General features: G+C 49.2%; 1 protein-coding gene across 4 annotated transcripts in view; it reads right to left on the reverse strand.

Moving 5' to 3' along the window:
* Positions 1-605: 605 nt before the first annotated feature.
* Sh (Potassium voltage-gated channel protein Shaker) overlaps positions 606-13,897 on the reverse strand; it is a 621,315-nt gene continuing 608,023 nt past the window's right edge. For all 4 annotated transcript variants that reach the window (XM_077704118.1, XM_077704117.1, XM_077704116.1 and 1 more), the window contains one exon: positions 606-8,975. The gene's annotated coding sequence lies outside the window, so the exon portion shown is untranslated. The remainder of the gene's footprint in view (positions 8,976-13,897) is intronic.

The raw sequence follows: 13,897 nt of genomic DNA on the forward strand, positions 1-13,897 counted from the left end.
CGGGCCCTAATATTTCGAATGGTAGTGGCTGCTATAAGCATTAATTTACGGCCAGTTATTTTTCCCCTTCCAGGCGGGCACACACATCAGGCAAGGTTCCATTGTAGCGATGAATATATGGCTCCAGGATCGGGAAGCATGCACCTTAGAAAACCGTACCGTGTCAGAACGTACACTGCAAGTTGCAACAAAGCTGCTTTTGCGATGCAGGCCAATAAGCACTTGGCAACGTAGTAGAATCTGTTCGAGTGTTCGGGCACCAAGACATTCATAGCGGCAGGATACCTGGGCAGTCAGCCAATGGGGATGCGATACGATCCCGTGTTGAAGTGTCGGTCATCGAAAGTTGTTGAAAAGAAAAACAGAACAACATCAACATCATCAACAACAAAACAACATGTTAAAAAAACAATATCAAGAACAAAAATAACAAAAATGATGTTGAAATGACTGTCGTCGAAGTTTGGGAAGAAAACAGCATCATCATCAACGACAACCAAAAACAACCGCCGCCACGACAACGAAAAGCAGCAGCACCAGTGTACGCCCCGGGATCCCTCTGGGCGCCTGAGATGGGGCGCGTTGAAAAACGAGACGCAGGATAGTACAAGACAAGAAGGTACTTTAATACGCTCGCATTTAGTAGTAGCAAGCAAAAGTCGCTTTGTACGCCGTAAACAGACAAACGAAAGAACTCCTTCAACAGCCAAACTTAACCGCTGAACATTTTCGTTTAGAGAGACACACCGTCGCGCTCGACAGAACCGCGCAGACGATGATGCACTCCCGATCACAAGTGACACAAAGGTAGAAATCGGGGGGATGACAGCCTGAGACAGACAGGCGCGCAACTTGCATTCTTATTTGTATGATCATATTTCTAGTTCTTTTCTTCTGCCTCCCGCCCAGATTGTAAAAACCGCCGCCTTACATTCGCTCACACCTTGATTTGTTTTCGCTCACGAAGTTTGTCTTCCTGAGACAAGCTCATGTCAACTCGAGTAACCGACCTTGCATGAAAGCAGACAAACTTGCAACTGATCTCCGGCGTGTCGTCGTCTGCATGAAGCATTCGACCTTCGCAAGCCCGAATGAGGTCATTTGCGTATGCACTGTTGATTAAAAAAACAGCAATAAAATATCATTCCGCACATTTTCTAATAAGCTGATTCCTCTCAAATACACAAACAAGCGTCACCATTACGGCTGGTGTTAGCGCCCAGAGTAACAGACGACCGGACCAGCCGCTGCGCCAACCACGCGCTTTCTTGCTCTCCTCTGACACCAGGCGTGTCGCCGTAAGGTAAACGACAAAATAAATTACGAAGCACGACCTCCCGGATGTGCGTTCTTGTAAGCGTGCTTAAGTGGCCCTATGGGCGAAACACATGTAAGGAGAACGACACGTTTTTTTTCCCTCTCCAAGAGCGGTCCCGCAACCTTGATGCGTTTTCCCCTCCGAAAACGCATCGATCCCCGCACATGTGTTTCGCCCTTTGCGCCGCGCTCCAGTTCGCATCAGTGTGGCGTGTAATTTACCTGAGCGTTTAAGTATGCACCCATGCTGTAGCGGCCTCACGCCAGTAATTAAGGAATACTGCGGCGGTAGAGGTCGCCTTAACGTTTCGAACATTAGAGCACCTAGAAAGCCGAGGTTCATTCCGAGTCGGGGCACTTGAAGCCGTATTCCTAGTTTAGTCTAGTCTTATCCAGTTCTAGCGTCTCTCACGAACCATCACAACCCGAAGCGATACGTCTAAATCAAAGAGACAAGTGGTCGTCAATTTCACTGAGCAAAAGGATCAGTCACAACCGCGCTTTAGAAAGGGGAGGAGTCACTGACCAAGCGCTACCTGCTACTAGTTATGGCGTCGTTCTTTTTCTACTCGGAGCGTTCTTCTATGCCGCACGGCACAGTCGATTCCTGTTAGCTGACGTCATGACGTCTCTATAGTCTTTCAGAGCGACGCCAAGTTATTGCGAAGCCTATTATGTTCTTGGCACAATCTACCGGCGCGCGAGGAGCGAGTCGCCGCTGTTTTCACGGAAAACCGCATCTTTCGTGAGCAACTTCCGAAGAATAATAACCCCAATACAGAGGTAACGAGTTAGAATTTTCGCGCACGGGCACTGCATAGAACACGAACATCTAATTACTGCACCGTGCCACTCCTTGCGAGTGTTGAATACAACATAACTTCCTTTGCGGGAGGGGAGGCTAAGAACGCACGAGAAACCCTCGCTCCAGACCTTGCAATCCAGGCTTGAAGGAAACCTGCGGGGTGGGAGTTGAATGGCTACTTCTTTATAAGGTACAGTCCTGAGAAAGACCGAGCAAATATAACGCTAAATTGAACGCAAACAAAAAGAAAGGGAAACAAAGCAAGCAAACCTTCTGGTGCAGTGTCAGGCGCGGCAAAGGGATGTCGTCTTCCGGCAACTGAACAGATGAACCTAACTACTCTCCTGGCGCCGCTCAGACTTAGCGCTTGAGACTTTCGCGAAACGACGTCTTCAGGAAAGGTCAGCGATAATGGAGGATCAAGAAAATACGTAACGCATAAGGTATCTTATAACAGAGAAATCTGTTTTTTTTACTACAACGAAGTCCCGAATGAACTACGAAGTTTTCGGGTGGTATAGACGCTGTCCTTTTATGTCGAAGAAACGGCAAATTTATTTTTCAGAGGCGGCTAGTTTTTAAAATTGCCGAACAGAAAACTAAAGGAGAAACCTGTCTGCTAAAGGCTCTTAAAAACTATCAGCCCACCCACAGTACAGCCCTGAAGGTTCAGAGCAACCGTTCCCCTGAATTAATTCACTCCCATGTCAAATTTAACACGAGGATGATAAGCAACGCAATATTCGCAGTGGTAAAGAACCATAGAAGTGTTTTTATAATCCTTATCTGCAAGTTTGTCTGCCGCAATCGCTCACTTACGAGCTACGAGCATTTTTGTCTGTCATCGTCTGCACCACCGCTCTTCGGCGCCAACTGAACCGCCACGTGGCGTTTTCACCTACCATTCTCTCGTATGCTAAATGTTATTGTCTGCTGTTAACATATGATAAACGCAATATCATTGTTGTCGTCACGCGGCATTTATTTTGTTCTATTTGATTTTGCTGGCTTCGCCAAATGCTCATGCACCGATAAAAAACTCACCCAGAAAAACAGACATTCGGCTGTCAACGGGAACGGCTAGAACGCTACAACGGAGGAGGAATAAAACGGAAAAAAAGATGAGGACTGTCTTCACCAGACAACCTCAAAATTGCTAGAGGGATCGTCACTAAACTTTCAGCACAGACGCTGCGGTACAGGATGGAACAATAGCTCGCTTCTTTTAAAAAGCATGAATACGTTGTTCTTGAAAGGTTGTCGTTGAACAGCATCGTTCCAAAGCTATGTTGGGAGGTTCCAAAAAGCTACCGGGCCGAGCTACGACTGGAGGGCTGTTGATCGACGAGAAGTTTAATGCTCAGAAGTTGAGACGGACGAGAAAAGGGGATCGAGGTTTGCTATCCAGTACGACAGCTACGATTGCTAGCGTAAGTTGTTCCTGGTACAATACGTATGCTGCATAAATCACCGATGACGACACCCACCCACAGCCCATTTTAAGGACAAAAGTCGTAGTAATTTTCTTGTTTACAATGAGCGAGGCTCGTTAATTTTTGTCACCCCTCGGCCGCCATTGAATGGCTGGAAAACTTGAAGAAACCAGTCGGCCATCTTTGAAGGGAATCATGCACGCTAAATGCCCATGATTTTCGTTGCCTCGACAATATAATTAAAAGTGAAAATTCGGCGTCGTGGGTATTTGAAGGCTTTGAGCTTCACCGTTTACTTGGTCGCCGTGCGAGATAAAAACGAAGAATAATTTAAAACCACCAATAGAAACCGACAGCATGCTGATGTTTCCGTTCCCTAAGCTGCACAAGATGGCGAAGCAGCACTGCGCATGCGCACGGGCTTTGTTCGAGAACCTAAGAGCACGGTCAGAATAAACACATTCTGCCGTTTGTTCTTGATGTTATTAGATTGGCAACAAAATTGGTTGCGTTGTGCTCGACGGAGAACTCTAAAGAACGCCCTCTCGATGCAATTTTCAAGCGCGCATGTATAATCCTCAACAGCGTCGTTCGCAATCCCAACCTAAGAATTATTTCGCCATCTTTCTCCGAACTCTGTGCAGCGGTTTCTTCCAGAACTTAGGCGATCTAAGCGGATTAGGTGTTCACTTTAAAAGTTCCGCATCGGCAATTTCGAAGCCGGTAAACCGATGGGATCGCATTTTATCCCGCCCAGATGCGACTTGCGAGTAACGTCAACAACAGCTCAGAACCTGCTTTTTGCTTTTAATTCCTATATTTTTTCCCCCGCAATCTAAGCCCAATCTCGGTCTTAGCCACTTCAATATGCGGCAACTGGATCTTTCTTTCGGCAGGCAATCAGGCGCCGAAATTTTTTCATAATTAGGTTCTGTTAAGAATGTTATTCCTACGATAGGCTGTTAAGAATGTTGAGATGATAGGAATGGTGCATTTGTTCAGCGGGCATGATTTCCTTCAAACAGATTTACCGAAACTAGAAAAAAAAAAACAAAGAAAAAAAACACTATGATTTGCGAAAGAGTTCGTCCTAAGGGTTAGCGCAGCATATAGGTCTCCTTTCATATCACTGAAAGTGGGCCAACTGTCTGTTCTTCGATTTACGTACGCGACATACGAGTGGTCGCGGACTTGAGCATATATTTATAGAAGTTGCTACGATGTTGGATCCATCCGAAGGCGATTCCTTTCGTGAGTAATACCGTGATCGCTCCCTACGTAAAGCCTATCGTATATCTATCGACGCGTAGCATGCAGCAAGAGAGGAATTGAAACAAAGGCGGGCAAAGTAAGACTAGAGCGATGTTCGTACCTCGCACAACCTTCTTGGCAAATTGTGGGCTTTCCGGGTGGAAGGAAGGATTGGCGGTTACAAGCGTTGGCCGCCGAGTGTAGGCGGTCGTCGCCCACGTCCCTTGTTGGAGTGACAGTACGCGGTAGTAAGAGCAGTGTTACATTGTAAGGCGCTCGTAGATAATAACGACGCTCGAAAAGGGGGAAACCCCCGAAAGCAGCGGAGCAGCAGCCTAGAGGACGATTCTTGTGTTCAGCGGACTCTCTCAGAACGGATAGAAAAAATACGATCGTACGCGCGGAGGTCGAAATTGGACGTTTAAAGTGCGCGCCTCTCGCATGCCTATAAAGTTCGCAGCCGACCATTTGTCCCCCTCTAGTTACGACGCGTATATTATACCTATGGGTTTGGCGCGGCTTTGCGGAGTATTATTGTGACCATTTCGTCTCGCTATATCATTGGCGCTGTTATTATTTATACTCGGGCAGTAACAACCTCAAGGAGAGCGGAACAAGCAAATGGCTCGCACATCACACAACCATCACGCAACTTTCAACAATAACGCATTCTGGATGTCTGTGTGTGCGTTTGTGTGTGTATCTCTGTGTGTGTGAGTGGGTGTACGCACACAAGCGCTTAATTTAAATGCTTGCGACCGGGAGAACTCGGCTGGCTGATGCTGGACCAGTCAGATGGACTGCCTGCGGTTGGTGGCAGGCGAGGTATGTTGCATGACCTGGACGCAATGTGTGTTTACTCACCAGTGGCCGATGGTTGGAAGCTTTAACACCCTGGCCTCATAGGCTCTTTTCTGAGCCATTTCGTCCCTACTGTGTTCTCTTCAGCATTCCAGTAGCCTACGGCTTCTCAGAAGTCCAGGTTCTAAGTAAAAAAAAAGCACGACGTCACGAAAATTCTGGCTGTTTGTTTGTTTTGGACAAGAGAACACGGTGAGCCGCCGATTTCGATAGCGGCGCCTCCCTTGGTTTTCCTTGGAAAAAATGTGTATCACGGGGAGATTTATATAAGTAAAATAGCTACTTACTTTGTTGCAGAAGCTGAATATATTCGAAAACTGAAGGTTTAGGGGCCCTGAGAACATTTTGCAACGAAGAATACATTTCGACTTGCTGATTAGACTGAATCATGTTAATATGCAAAAATACAATTTGAAGAAGGCCGGGTAGAATACGATTTGAACACAACTTGCAAATATCTATTACAAGCACCATGTCATTCACGTCAGACTAAGTGACCTAGCAGGAGCATTCGGTCAGTTCTTATTGCTGGTGAACCCGTAATATCGTGTCAGGAGATTGCCTACCCTGACAGCCACTGAAAAATGAAGTGCAGGCAGCATTAGAGAGAAAAGCGCTCTAAAACGCATAAATGGATAGCCACAGCGCGTGTATTGTTCGGTGAAAAAGTTTTGTCAAATAGCCTCCAACTTTTTATGTTTGCGGATGAGAGGTATGTCGTTCGGGCGGAATCTACCGCAGCCTTGCTATGGCTTGTTTATATCTTTCGCTCGTACCACTGAGAATGCTTCGAACCAGACACAGCCAGACGAACTCTCCCGGCAGCGGGGTCAATCTTGATGTCGCAAAAACCGAGGCCAGCAAACAAAAAGTGGCTACAAAGGCAACGCGCATACTTTAGCAGAAAATATGGGTAAATATCAAACAAAATACAGCCGCGATGCCCAAGAGGCAAGGAAAATGAGAGAGATAGAGAGAGGAAGAGAGAGAGAGAGAAATGGCGGAGCGAAAATACAGGCAAGTATAAATAGAAAGATAGAGAGAAAGAGGGAGAGAGAAGGTTTGTGTAAAGAACGGAGGCTTCGCCCCCAGTTTCGTAAGACCCACTTGCGATCAACAAACGGCGGTCATGTATAACGCATAAAGATCGGCGCTACAGCCGCATCATTTCGTAGTTTTTTTTTGATATTACATAATTGTGTATATATAATATATTATATATAATATAATGTGTATAATGTGGCATACTTGAAGAGTACTGTACACGTGGAATTCGAAGATCACTGTCTCTCTCTCTCTGTCTGTTGTCCTTCATGATGTCCGTCCGTTGTTTACGTCGCTGTCGTCGCCGGCGTTGTCGCACTCGCGCGCACACACGTCTTCGCCCTTGCGGAAGAGAGAGCGGCTCGACGGGAATGAAGGTGACACACACACAGACACGTCCGCGGCTTTTCGAAACTCGGCAGCACGGGGTTTCTTTCACACGGCGCATTTCTTTTTTCCCCCTTTTTCCCTAGCCTCTCGTCTGCCGGGGTGTGTGGCGCACTCTTCTTTGGCTCGAAGAGCGAGGCGCGGCGGCGACGAGTCGCCGCGACGGAGGATGAGGAGACGGCGACGCGGCAATTTGCTATCCTAAGCGAACGCGGAACCGGAAGTCACTGGGCGGCAACATCCCACACAGCCACCGGACGAGGTATGCGGGTTTAACGAGTGGGCGCCTTTGAGCGAAACATTCTGAGTAACGCACGGTAGCTACGGACACGAGAGCTGTAAACGAACGAACCGGAGAATTCGGGTGAGACTGTCATTCCCTTGTCCATCGTCCTTTATGCATGCGGACATTTGCTCACAAAGCTTTTGCAATGCGTGAGAGACGGCAACGTGAAAATGGCTTGCGAGTGCCGTCAATGCAAGAGGCTTCATGGAGTTTTTCGTTCTACGCCCTCGTCGTCAAACAGCTTATGTGTTGAGCCTGCTGCAGACTTAGATTAGATTTAACGACGACGAACTCTGCGCACCGTGAACTCTGGTGGCGTAGGCTTTGATATTATTCCATTCCTTAGAGCATGGGAGAAAAGCAGGGCGAGTATAGCCTGCGAGTAGAACAGTGGCACGGTATTTTCGCTTCAGGTTTGTCCAAAATCCTCCAATCATGGAGGTTCCAGAAACTCACAGGTGAAAGCAGTGTCTCTGCGTTTGAAAAAGTTGTTCACACACCGCTTGTCAGGCATCGCCGCTGTGTGGATGAGCGCACAGGAACTTCCGGTTACTATCCAGCGATAAAGCGCTTCGGCGTCGACGCATCACTAGGACCCCGTTCCTCCGTGCCGTTTCCCGCTGGAGGCCTGGACGGCAAACCGAAACTAGTCGGCGGCGGAGGCGGCGCGGCGGGAAACGCCAGGATGACGTAGCTGTTCCCGGCGACACGTTGCGATGACGTCACGAGAGACGTCGGCTGCGGATGCAGTTGGAACCGGAGACGTAGTTTAACGTGACGCCGCCCGAATCTGTCACTTGCCCCGAAAGCTGATGGCGCTGATTAAACCGCGGAAAGCGTGGCAGCAGAGCACGCCGCATCGGAACACGAAATGTTTGGCGCACGGACACACGCCACTCGTTAAGCGGATGTCAAGATAGCGGAGTTCATTTTGAGGGAAGTACAACCTTAACAATTCCTATACGGGGAATAAGATGCGGCGATTGCGGCGAATCCCGAGAGAAAGTGAAACCGCTTTTGAGCCATGGTATTCAGCCGGATGCGACTAGAATGCTGCTGAACGCCGGTATACGGTCCAAGTCCAGGTGTGCAAAAATGTTAGCCAGAGCGGCTGAAATGACGTTATGAATGAATGAAGAGACGCTCGCGAGCTAGGAAAACGCTGGCGAGAAACCTATAAGACTGCGTCCTGCATTTTCTTTTCTCCAATCTCCTCGTCCTCCTCCTCCTTCTCCTCGTCAGTGAGTACTGCGAGCACGTGACGGCGCCACCGTCCCTGCTCGGCCGAGCAAGAAGACGGCGACGACGACGACGAAGAAGACGGCATCGAGTCTTTTCTTCGGCCTGAGCTCGGCCGGACCAGCGTCGCTGCGATTGCCGATCGGTGGCGCTGCGGGGCGCAGCCAGGCCGCTGTTGGCGAGTGGGCAGTGGCGCGGCAGTTGGCGCGGCTGGCGTGGGCCAACATGGCTGCCGAAGCCACATCGCCCGGCTGCCGGTGCGCCCGCGGTTATTGGGCTGCTGGCGTCGGTGGGCGGAGTGCGCCCGCCGCTTCGCTGGCTCCCTCTTGCGGTGGATCCGCTAGCACGAGCCCTGCGCAGTTGAGAAAGGCAAGGGACGAAGAGCCGTAAGAGTTTGGTTACAAGTAAGGCACACGACGCAACCTAGTCCAGTTCTGCGGACTGAAATGAGGGGCTCCTACTCAAGACCATGGCATTCGGGATTCGAAATGTTAGCACTGTTTAATAGCGTCCGCGATAAACACGCACCGGTGTTGCCCCCAAAACCGGCGCGGTGCACAGTGCCCCACGACGGTGCGTACCGGCACGGAGCGTTGAACGAGGACAAACGGGGCGGTTCTACCCAGGCGCCATCTCTTAATCCAAGAAATCAACTCATAAAATCGTTCACAAGTAGCAATACAGCACTGTAATAAGACACAGCGCTATTAGAAAGTGGTATTTATTGAAGGCCAATGATTATATGTACGCACAACTCAAATCCGTCATGCATGCGGAACAAAGTACCGCCACCGCTTCCACTAAACAGCTACACAAGCTGCTTCTCATCTTCGTCATCTTCGTTTGAGCCATAATGCGAGTGCCTGTTTTGTTCCGCCCTTCCGTTACAGAAAAACAAGTAGGTCTTCATCGTCTAGGCACTCCGGTGACACTTCATGATAATTCGATCGAACGAAACGAATGTCAATCCCCAACTGTCTGGCAATGCATGCAGCCGTCTTTGAAGTACACGAAGTTCGCGTCCTCATTTACAATCCCTGGCCGTTGTTACCGCCCGTTAGGAGCCTGTCGCATCGTTGCCCGGTGAATTCACAAGCACGCCATCCTTGTCAGCAACAATATATAGCTCCATCCGCCTTGACACGAGTGCGGCGATGCGCCTCGCTGCAGCAGACGGCGGAGGAAGCCCCTTCGCCGGCGTCGTCCGCGATGCATCTCGGGATTGCACCCCGGCGCACCGTCGATTTTCTCGGTGCGCGACGGGGTAACCAAAAAGTGCCTCGCGAGGGTGCACCACGGTTTATCGAGGACAGACGGTGCGCACCGGTGCGGTTTATCGAGGATGAAAAGGCGTACCGGTAAGGTGCACACCGGTGTGCAGCGGTGCGGTTTATCGAGGATGCTATAAGTAAGGTGATAGTGGTGGTGGTGGTGGTGAAAGCTTCATTTCTTCCGAGTTAAAGGACCTTCGTGCTCGGAAACGGGAGAGGACGCCAGTCCAGGGCCCCTGATGTGGCTGCTGTCGTGAGTGCCCGGTCCACCAACAGTCGCGGGTCCTCCCAGACTGAGCTAGACAGCGCGGCCTCGCATTGCTCGAGGTCTGGGGTGCCGATATTGGGGTCTGCTGGTTTGCTCTGACAAGGCCAGGTGGCCTGGCACGATGTTGTGGAAATGTTAGTATATGCATGGTACGTGTGTGGTAGGCAAGCAAGCTAAGGTGGGGAGATGTCGTCATTCTTAATTTTTCACAAGAATAGCAAAGCTGAAAATTTATGGTTGGCTTTTGCAAGAAATTATTTTGGCCAAAACCCCTGTCGGTGCGCAGTAGAGGAACGCACGCCAGTGATGTGGGCAATAAAGACTTCGTTGTGCTTTTCGTTAGCTGCATGCTTTTAACGAATAAGCTTTCTGTCACAAGCATGCTTACACTGCAGCAACGCTTCCTCTGCTTTCGTAGCGCTGTCCTTCAAAGGGGAAGCCAGCGTCGCAACAATAGCCTATTTTGTGGTCTCCTCGATTTGGCTACGCTTTCTGCACCAGTTCAGGCGGTGAAGCACTCGCGCACTCGATTTACCAGTGCAGCTTGCGCCACCTGCACTACGGCCCTCGATTTGACGCCGTGCTGCACCAGTTCTTCTACACTTCTGCACTAGCCCCTGTGCGAGTTCTCGTCTCGTGCAAGGTGTAGCGCGCGAAAGAACTGGCGCTGCACTTGCACGGCACTTTTGTGAACTAGTACAGAAAGTGTAGCCGAATCGAGGAGACCATTGAACAGCCTGATTTGCGCTGGGATACCGATGGTATGCCACCTGCATCTCTCAGCACCAATTTTAAGAAAAGTACTCTACCATTTGTTTACCATCAGCTACCCTTTTTCCTGACCTCACAAAAATGTTGTGTTTGTTAACTTCGACAATTAGTTTGTAGCCCGAAGTACAACTGCTCTGGTTTTACTAGGGGCAAGTCTAAGTCGACTCAGCTTGGCACACGCAGAAAACTTAGCGAGAGCTTCGTTACACCCAATTATCTCCTTAAGCATTTGTCACACCATGCTGCCGCACGTCCACTGACAATGTGATTGTAAAATGACCCTGCGCGGAAGATGGGAAGAGGGAATGGCAGGAGCGAGCGCACTTGGCCTACGACGCGTAGAGGTGTTTGGATGGACGTTGGTTACAATAGTAAGCCGGGAGGTAATTACGGCATCAAATGCGGGTGCGAGTCAGGTCCTGGGTGCGGACAGAGATGATGCGTTACATGCAGCCAATCACAAAGTACCGTGATCCCTATAGCTTTAACAGTGTACTACGCCTAAGCGGAGTAAGCCCTGACTGAGCCCTGTTTCCGGATATTTTTGTGAAGGAAAACGGACCACTATTCTCTGCCCGCAGAAACGGTGTCATTTTTAAGTAAGTGCACACCTGTGATAACCTCAATGTCTACTCTTGCGCACAGCCTCTGTCCACCCACATTTTCTGGAAGTAAGTCGACAACCACTTACTCATGCCGTTTCGTCAACACATCTTCTACACAGGGACATTTTAATATCCCGTCTTCCACGCCAGGCTGGATTTTGTTGGTATGTGGTGGCATGACGTACGGTGTCCCGCTCCTCGTACAGCCAATAACGTTTTATGCCATAAATGAGCGAGGAGCTGGTCGGTGCGGATCCCGCGCCCATCAGTAAAGTTGTTGATACGAGCCATGCTAACTAGGAGCGGTATTTAATGATACGTCGTTCCACGCAAAACGGCTGATATCATGCGTGTTAAATGAAGACGGTCATTTCCGCCAAAATCTTTTAAATGCGTAAGCATTCCTACGTGGACTCGAAGTGGAAATCCATCTGTTCGTCCGTAACGCTTAATGTGTCGCACTCACGCCGCATATGAAAATGTCGTTAATAACAAAAACGCTATGGCCTTCATACTTTGATATCAAACTTGTTGTGTTTCTGCATAAATGTTTTATACAGATACGAGCACCGCTAGTTTCGTACCACAGCGTTGCCCCTACTGAAACACCAGTTGTAAGCCGAACTTATTTCATTTACCCTGCAAATGTGCTAATTTCATCTCTGGCCGAGTGCGACTCCTAACAAATTTCTACCCGCCCTAGAATGAAGCAGACCACCTGCAGCGGGTGAGAACGCATCCTTCCCTTCTTGAAAGGATCGTTGAATACTGCTTAGCTAACGGCATATAAAAGCTGGTGTTATGGCCTGAGCCGATTGCCCTCATGACTGCCCCTCTAAATAACCCACGTGAGTCTGTAAGTGAATGCTCGGAGGCCTATTAGTTTACTAGCTTCTGATCAAGCTCCTCTGAAACAAGATAGCCTAAAAGGAGGCATGTGAACATGCTATTGCTCGGTGAACTTCACTGTGGCCGAAGACCTTTTATATGAGCAGGCGAATTTATCTCAATTCCCTCCCCAGGGCCTTCGTGCCTCCTTTCTATTAATAAAGTTATTACAACTACTTTTAAAGAAATGACTCCCGAAAAATGTACGTGCGTGTAATCGTAAAGGAAACTTTAAATGAGCTTGGTGTAAAACGGTTTGTATGGCTACATATGGTCTTAATAGAGGTATTTAATAAAAAGCACTCAAGCCTAATTACTTTGATATTACACTGCTTATATGGCGCCACAAAAATTCCCTCCCCACCAATGCATGTGCGTGTAATGGTGAAGCCATCTTTAGAGGTGCTCGCTGTGCAGCATTTGCTCGACAATTCCCACTACGTAGTTTGTGCACAGTTTTTTTTCCCTTGCCGTTGTTTTACCCTACAATGACACTGCAATGACCCTGTAACATTGACCGGGCATCTGCTTGCAACGCTGCAAATGACGTCGAAAGACGATAGGTTTCCGCCATCCTTACCATGTAACGCACCCTTTTTCTCCCTTTCCCACTCCTCGCACTCTTCATCTCCGCACTCGATCCTCCAATGTTTCCCACTCCTCGCACTCTTCATCTCCGCACTCGATCCTCCAATGAGAAACGCAATTAAGGTATTGCGTTAAGCTAGTAGTTTAGCTCCGCGCGAAAGAGATGTTTTCTTGTTGGGGTTACTGCGTCTCTGGTACATGCCAAACGAAGTTCCTTTCTTCTGTCTACACAAGGTAATTTAAACGTCGCAGACGTTCCAAAAACTCCCGCTAGTCTAGATGCTTTGCGACCGAGTTTAATTCACTCTGCTCTGTGTTAGACGCAACCGAAAACACGTAAAAAGCAAGGGGATCAGGATAGATGTTGTTGTAGACACAGAACCGTGCCGAAACGAGCGGGAATGGGCAGCCCGCGAGCCCAAGGCGGCAGGAAGGTGCCGTTGCCGTTGCGGGGAAAGTACGGGGAAGTGATGTGGCCTCAGTGCAGGAGGAGAATGAGGATCGGGAGGAGTGACCAGAGTAGAGGTAGTCCGGAGCGGCGGGCAATCCGCCTCTCAATCAATCTCCAGCATCATTAGTGCCGGCCAGACGAGCGGTCGGCGCCGCGCCAAATGAAGTACCGAAAGCTTCTTGCCCTGACGCTCCCCGAAGGCAAGGGGACGAGGAGAAAGGACGAAATAAACAAGATAAAGATACTGAGGAATTAAGAGATTCTTCTCGGTGCGAGCATAACGTCTCAGGAAGAGCCACGAGTTTGTAAGAACTTCAAGCACGAATCATTATGGTGCAGTGTTCAGAGTCTCAGCATGGGCGGTGATGTTCGCACTTTGCCTAGCCCACGTAACAGCTACAACGCTGCACTGCATTCTGGCACGTACGGGGA

Source organism: Haemaphysalis longicornis, unplaced genomic scaffold, assembly GCF_048455015.1.
Source record: "Haemaphysalis longicornis isolate Haplotype H1 unplaced genomic scaffold, Haemaphysalis longicornis Haplotype H1 scaffold_3, whole genome shotgun sequence".
Lineage (NCBI taxonomy): Eukaryota > Metazoa > Arthropoda > Arachnida > Ixodida > Ixodidae > Haemaphysalis > Haemaphysalis longicornis.